This window comes from Octopus bimaculoides, chromosome 7, assembly GCF_001194135.2.
Source record: "Octopus bimaculoides isolate UCB-OBI-ISO-001 chromosome 7, ASM119413v2, whole genome shotgun sequence".
Lineage (NCBI taxonomy): Eukaryota > Metazoa > Mollusca > Cephalopoda > Octopoda > Octopodidae > Octopus > Octopus bimaculoides.
The window spans coordinates 11,030,436-11,038,514 of record NC_068987.1 but is presented as its reverse complement, the minus strand read 5'-3'; the positions used below and the strand labels follow the sequence as shown (position 1 = coordinate 11,038,514).

At 34.2% G+C, this 8,079-nt stretch overlaps 1 protein-coding gene across 15 annotated transcripts in view; it reads right to left on the bottom strand.

Moving 5' to 3' along the window:
- The window catches only part of LOC106882391 (trithorax group protein osa), a 656,478-nt gene that overhangs the window by 472,643 nt on the left and 175,756 nt on the right, over positions 1-8,079 (bottom strand). For all 15 annotated transcript variants that reach the window (XM_052969220.1, XM_052969219.1, XM_052969227.1 and 12 more), the window contains one exon: positions 7,100-7,170. The gene's annotated coding sequence lies outside the window, so the exon portion shown is untranslated. The remainder of the gene's footprint in view (positions 1-7,099; positions 7,171-8,079) is intronic.

Genomic DNA, 8,079 nt, shown 5'->3' with positions numbered 1-8,079 from the left:
ATATATATATATATATATATATATATATATATATATATATATATATACATACATATATATGTCTTTCAATAATATAAACAACAACCGTATGATTTCAGAACAGGCATATATTTGCATATATTGTTGAAAGATGTCTTCCATATCTTAAACATAACTAACCACTTTACAATGAATTATTTATCAAACAAGTAGATATACTGAGGTAAATACATTAATGTGAATTTAAAATTATTTTATTTAAATTATACAAGAATTTTCAGGGTTTTTTTTTTTTTACACCACTGAATATTTTCTCACAGAATTCATACCAAACATTGTTGAAAGCATTAAAAAAATATATATATATTCTCATCTGCTCTAGTTTTTAAAATTCTATACTTAACACTGCCAATACAAACTGAAGAGCATTAATCAAGAAGCACTATTTTATTCATTAATTCAAAAAATATGCACCACTTTTATGGAAATCCACAATGACATTAGTGCTAAACATATACAATAGCGGAAAAATTTATTTTTCTATGGTAAAGCTAAATTGAATATATATAGATGGTCTTAGCTGAAACTGTAGTAGCACAAAAAATATTATTATTGTTATTATTATTACTTAAACAGGAACAGCAGAGGACAAGAAAAGATACCGTTTCATATATTGCTACATCCACCTAATTTCTGAGTTCAAATTTCAGGCACGTAAAAGCACCCACTACACTCTCGGAGTGGTTAGCGTTAGGAAGGGCATCCAGCTGTAGAAACTCTGCCAGATCAGATTGGAGCCTGGCGTAGCCATCTGGTTCACCAGTCCTCAGTCAAATCGTCCAACCCATGCTAGCATGGAAAGCGGACGTTAAACGATGATGATGATGAAGCAAGTTGACAGAATTGTTAGCATGCCAGGCAAAATACTTAGTGGCATTTCGTCTGTTTTTATGTTCAGAGTTCAAATTGTGCTAAGGCCCTCTTTGCCTTTTGTTAATTCAGGGTTGATAAAATATATACCAATTGAGCACTGTGGTCAACTTAATTGACTTACCCACCCCAAAAAAACTACTGGCCTTATGTCAAAATTTGAAGCTATTATTATTATTAAGTGAGAGAGCAGTGCATGCTATCAAAGTGACACTGGGTTAAAATATACGAAGCCCATTATACCCATCATGACTACCCGTCTGATAAGGGTACACCAGGCACATGCATCACAACCATATGTGCGTGACATGGTGATCTCATATCAAAATAAACAGTGCATGACCTCGCAGGTGGGGCCCAGTTAGAACTTTCTTCAGGTCGAGTAGCCCATCCCACTCAAAAGGTCCCTAAATAAGGTTTCTTTAAGGATGTTGAGCAAAACACCTTGAGCAAAACAACTCACAATTCATTTTTGCTAGTTGAGTAAATTGGAGAAACATGAAATAAAGTGTCTTGCTCAAGGGCACAATGAAATCAAACTCACAACCTTATGAACATGAGCCAAATACGATAACCACTAAACCACAGACCTTCATTGTAAATGACTAACCCTACAATAGACTAGCATCCTGTCCTGCAGATTCTCAGTCACTTATACGCTATGGAAATCGGGTAAGTAGCCCTATGGAAATTGGGTAAGTAGCCCTTGGATTCAAAGACAGAAATGTCCAAGGAACTTATTTTTACTATTTTGATTGCTACACCTTGTCTCTGTCATCTTCAGGTGTACCATTTTCCAAAATGCACACATCCTTTGACCAGTTCTGAAATGAGACTCTTGCTTTTCTAACACACAATTCTAATGTTCTTAACTACTACACTACGGCCACGGTTCATAAAACTGACCTCACACACACAGACAGACAGACAGACAGACACTGACATACAAAATGCACACAAGAAGCTGAGGTTTGCAGTCTAGAGAACTTCATCTGGAAAAAAAGAAAAGAAGAAAAAAACGAAACAAAGGAAATAGAATATAATTGAAGCGACCATTATTGTATTGTTCTCTCATAAAAATGAAAATGGTCAGGTATTTTAGTTAGTCATCAGATCAATAGAACAGGACTATTGTTGTTACTACTAGTAGTTGTACTACTGCCACCACCACCACCACCACCACTACTACCACTACTAGTGCTGCTGCTACCACTGTTACTACTACTACTACTACTACTACTACTACTACTACTGTTACTGCTACTACTGCTGTTGCTGCTACTACTGCTGCTGCTACCACTGTTATTACTACTACTACTACTACTACTACTACTACTACTACTACTACTACTGTTACTGCTACTACTGCTGCTGCTGCTACTACTACTACTACTACCACTACCACTACTACTACTACTACTACTACTACTACCACTACCACCATTACTACTACTACTACTACCACTACCACTACTACTACTACTACTACTACTACCACTACTACTACTACTACTACTACTACTACTACTACTACTACTACTACTACTATTACTACTACTACTACAGAATGCACCAAAGCATTTTGTCCGGTGTGCTAACAGTTCTGCTGGCTCATCACTTTGTGTTTGGTACAAATTAACATGAAATTTTGATGGAACGTCTAAATCTTCAGATTTTTCATGGAAGGTTTAAATTTTGAGATCTTAACAACTAGCTATTTTGCCTGTTCAAATTTGGATCACTTTAAAACGGGAAATTCATATCACAGAACCAGGGATAATATCAGGTAGGTTGGTATCAAAAGGATTAAGGCGCAGAAGTGGCTGTGTGGTAAGTAGCTTGCTTACCAACCATATGGTTCTGGGTTCAGTCCCACTGTGTGGCACCTTGGGCAAATGTCTTTTACTATAGCCTCGGGCCGACCAAAGCCTTGTGAGTGGATTTGGTAGACGGAAACTGAAAGAAGCCCGTCGTATATATGTATATGTATATGTGTGTATATATCCGGTTTCACCAGTCCTCAGTCAAATCGTCCAACCCATGCTAGCATGGAAAGCGGACGTTAAACGATGATGATGATGATGATGATATATATATATATATATATATATATATATGTGTGTGTGTGTGTGTGTGTGTGTGTGTGTGTCTGTGTCTGTGTTTGTCCCCACAACCGATGTTGGTGTGTTTACATCCCTGTAACTTAGCGGTTCAGTCAGCAAAAGAACCAGCAAGAAATATGTACCAGGGCTCATTTGTTCAACTAAATCCATGGCATCATTCCAACGGGCAAAACAAGTAATCAATATGAGATAATTGAGGTTTATTACTCAAATATAAAATCAGAACAGAATACAAACAAATGCCATAATGATTTATATATACATATTTTATTTATTTAAAAGGTTTACAAATAAATCAATGACCGAGAAGCAAGCTAACATTTACCAACCTCCCGATGGTAATAAGTACAGTCTTTACATTTGTGAATTCACCGAGAAATTAGATCAAATAACACCTTATAAACACCATTAGCTCCACATACCAAATCATACCTAATTTTGTCTCGTAACTAATCACGCATCAAACATTGAAGGAAAACATTTCTTAACGCACCTAATTGTTTATTTAAAACAAAAAAACAATTTCTTTTAAACATTAACCCTTTAGCATTCAGATTACTTTGTCAGATGTAATACTTATTTATTCACGAGTCAACCAGTTCGTCACCTTAATAATAATAATAATAATAATAATAATAATAATAATAATAATAATAATAATAATAATCCTTTCTACTAAAGGTACAAGGCCTAAAATTTGGGGTAGGGGACTAGTCGATTACTTCGACCCCAGTGTTTAACTGGTACTTAATTTATCAACCAACGAAAGGATGACAGGCAAAGTCGACCTCAGAATTTGAACTCAGAACGTAGCAACAGGCAAAATACCATTAAGCATATTGCCCGGTGTGCTAACGGTTCTGCTAGCTAACTGCCTTATATAATAATAACAGATAACAGTAATAATAATAATAATAATAATAATAATAATAATAATAATAATAATAATAGTAATAATAATAATAATTGCTCTGATACAGTACCAGGCAGTGGCTCTCGTGGCTTCTGATCTTAACTGGTTGGAAGTGTTATCATGTACCTTGTTTTGCGTTGGTATAAAAGATGGACTACAGCAAATATTCTGCTCAATACCACAGATTTGCTTGTCAGTTGTTTGACCACAACCAGTTGAGTATGTTCCTTGGTGGCTGATGATATGTGCATCTCTAATCATGAGCAGGAGTAGTTGGGGAGCATCATAGCCATGTGCTGAGAGGAATTCTTTGGAGTTTGAACAATTCACCTTCAGAAACATGGGTGTTTTGTTCATCATTCTTAAACAACCCTTATTCAGGGACCTTTTGAGTGGGATGGGCTACTCAACTTGAAGAAAATTCTAACTGGACCCTCACCTGTAAGGTAATGCGCTGTTCATCTTGATGCAAGGTCAGCATGTCATGCACATACGGTCGTGATGCATGTGCCTGATGTACCCTTATTAAATGGGTACACATGAAATTGTATATTGGGGTTTGTACATTTGTACCCCAGTGTCTGTTTGATGGCATGCATTACTCTCTCACCCAATAATAATAATAATAATAATAATAATAATAATAATAATAATAATTAATAATAATCCTTTCTACTATAAGCACAAGGGCTGACATTTTGGAGGAAGGGGACTAGCTGATTATATCGACTGGTACTTGAAATCTATCAACCCCGAAAAGGGATGAAAAGCAAATTTGATCTCGGCAGAATTTAAAGAAAAATTCTTGAGATTTGAGACTTGTTGTCAATAAACCTCAAGATGAAATACCTGCTACATTAGCATAATGTAATAACAATGATGATGATGATGATGATGATAGTAATAGTAATTGGCGCACTTGGAAGTATCAGCACTCAACTACCAGCTTGGCTCAAAAAGTATTGGTTACAAACGTAAGGATAGAACACCTACAAAAATCATTCATTGATTCAAACTTCCAGAGTTCTCTGCAAGGTTCTGGAAGCATGATAAGTAAATAAGGGTCAGCTTGGTCTGTTGGCTGTGGACAGCTGACACTTTCCACCATACCCAACAACATAAGCGGGGAGTTTTCGTCAAATAACAACAACATCAACAAAAATAATCAATTAATAAAATCTAAAAACTTTGTCAAAATTATTTATTCCTTGACCAATATTATAATTAATCCTAATTAATAATTAAAAAGAAAGAAAACAGTTGAGTTTTATAAAGAAATTGAAATTAAAATACAATTGATCATCTTAGTAATAAGATATTTAAAAATGCAGTTTTGAATGACGGTAAAGACTATGGAATATAAAGGAAATACAGAAGACACCTTAAAAATATTCCTCCGAGTTGAACTTAGAAACAAAACACTTATCTTAATTTATTTTTTATTTTCTCTAATTTCCTTATTAAGCTATATAAATATTCACAGATACTGATTAAAACACGAAGTCAAAATACTGGAAACTGTGCAAAATAACAATAATAATAATAATAATGATGATGATGTTGATGACGAATTAAAGACAAACCAAATGAGAAAAAGAAAAATGAAAAATCTATACTTAATCACGAGATATTGTCTAAATTTGAAAGTTCAAATTAAAATTCTGTTAATATAACCGAAATATGTAAAAAGACCAAAATAACTTTTGAAACATGGTAAAGTAGAAAGACATAATTGACAATTATGAAGATTTCATCCCTTCCTTGCTCTCATACATTTTCGCTAGCAACGAACAAGAAGTGGTTTCGAAGCATATTCTGGGTTTTTCCTCTTTTTTCCTTTTTTATTTAATTTTTTTTTTTTTGAAGAACCCTTCTTATCAGACAATGGCGACGGCTTTTAGAACAGAGCGCGATGACTGCTACTGAATTGAAGGTTACCATGAGTTTTTAACATGTCAGAAACCATCTAAATATCTTCATGCAAAATTATAGCAATTAAGATGAGTTTGAAAGCAAACATGCATATTTTACATAATAATCTTATGGCATAAACGAAAATAGATCGATAAATTAAAAAAAAAAAAAAAAAGAGAGAAAATATATAAATAAATGAATAAATAAAATAATGCTGATGAACGTGCGAAAATATATTGTCTTCAGATGTTCGCTGGAAAATAATGTAGCATTTCAAGTGTAGGATCAAAGATTAGAGAAATCAAGCAAAAAAAAAAAATAACGTGAATAAGAAAGGAAAAAGACACAAAGCCATTGTCAGTGTTTTCGCTTTTGTGATTTGAATATATCTAAAATGTTAGATCAAGGGCTGGAGACCGAAGCAATAATAGGAGGAGAATATTTATAATAAAATCTTGATACCATCACATAAGAAGCAGTACAGGAGGTGAAGGTGGAAGTAACAAAGGCATTGATGTCATTGCTGTTATTTAACCCCAGGCCTGCCTCAACTGTGCAAGCACATGATCAAAGATGTTACGGTCTGGTTTGATTTAGCAGGCTTGTGATCAAAGACGTTCCAGTCTTGACCATCACATCTTTTATGGTATATCACATGTAGAATTACATTGTCCAATGTGTCATTCTAGCTGTAAGAGTGCAGGATGTGATTTTCAGGAAATTAGCTGCTATTTCTAGCAAGGAGAGTGACTTCATAGAGCAGTAGTTCTCAACCAGGGGCCACGTGACTTTTGGGGGTCCATTTGAGATTTTGTTGTGAATATTTCATCGTTGTTTAACGTCCGTTTTCCATGAAATAAAATGTCTTGCTCAAGAACACAACATGCAGCCCAGTCCGAGAATTGAACTTGACAACCTCACGATCGTAAGCTCAATGATGTAACCACTGAGCCATGCGCCTTCACACAGACTCCCCCACACACACATATATATCTACACACACACACTCAATGAGATTCTTTTAATTTCTTTCTACCAAATTCACTCAAAAGACTTTGGTCATCTCAGAACAAAAATAGAAGACACTTGCCCAAGGTGCCTCATGGTAGGACTGAACCTGGAACCATGCATTTACAAAGAAAACATTTCAGCCACACAGCCATGCCTGTACCTAAGCTCCCCGCCCCCTACACACACTCACAAATGATAAATATAATAAAATAAACAAAAATAAACTCACCCAATATAATTTTTATCCCATATATCGTTCATCCTATGGTAAAACAATCACATTGGAATATTTTCAGAGGCCTGGAAATAAAAGAAAAGACACTGTGAAAGAATGTTTTATAACGATGTACAAAAATGACAATACTTTAATGATTTCAACTAAGATACGACAAATATTTTCTAAATGTTATTTCCATGATTCTCTTTCACATGGACACACACATATAAGAATCATGTAATTAAACAAAAAAAAAAAGAAAGAAAAAAGAAAAGAAGATATAACAAATGTGTCCCCTTTACTATAGTTGCATGGTGACCCATGCAATGGAGTTTATTGAGGCCGATTTTTCTAGGGCTGAATGCCTTTCCTGTTGCCAACCTTTAATCTGTCTCTAAGCAAGGTAATGTTTTTCACTACAGCCAGACATGCTTTCACAGAACGTTGGAAATGAATGATACCGCTTGTATAACAGTGACACTTATTTACAACTATCACATGATGTCAAGACAAGCAGACACAAAACACACACACACACAAGTACATATACGTATGCGTAGATACATCATCATCATCATTTAACGTCCGTTTTCCATCATACTGGCATGGGTTGATATATATTTGAAAAAAGAATGACTTCTCTGGTAGTTCTAATCAGCTTAATATTTTAATAATATAGATTTTAGTTCATAGATCTAAAATTTATATTATTAATAAATTAAAAAGATAATAAATTAAACTAATCAGAACTACCAGTAAAGTAATTTTTTTTTTTGTTTTTTCAAACATGCCCAACTGTACCAAGGATCTCACACATTTTCCAATATATATATATATATATATACATATATATATATATATATATATATATGTGTGTGTATATGTATGTGTGTATATATACATATATATACACACACACACACACACACATATATATATATATATATATATATACATATATATACAGATAGATAGAGAGAGAGAGAGAGAGA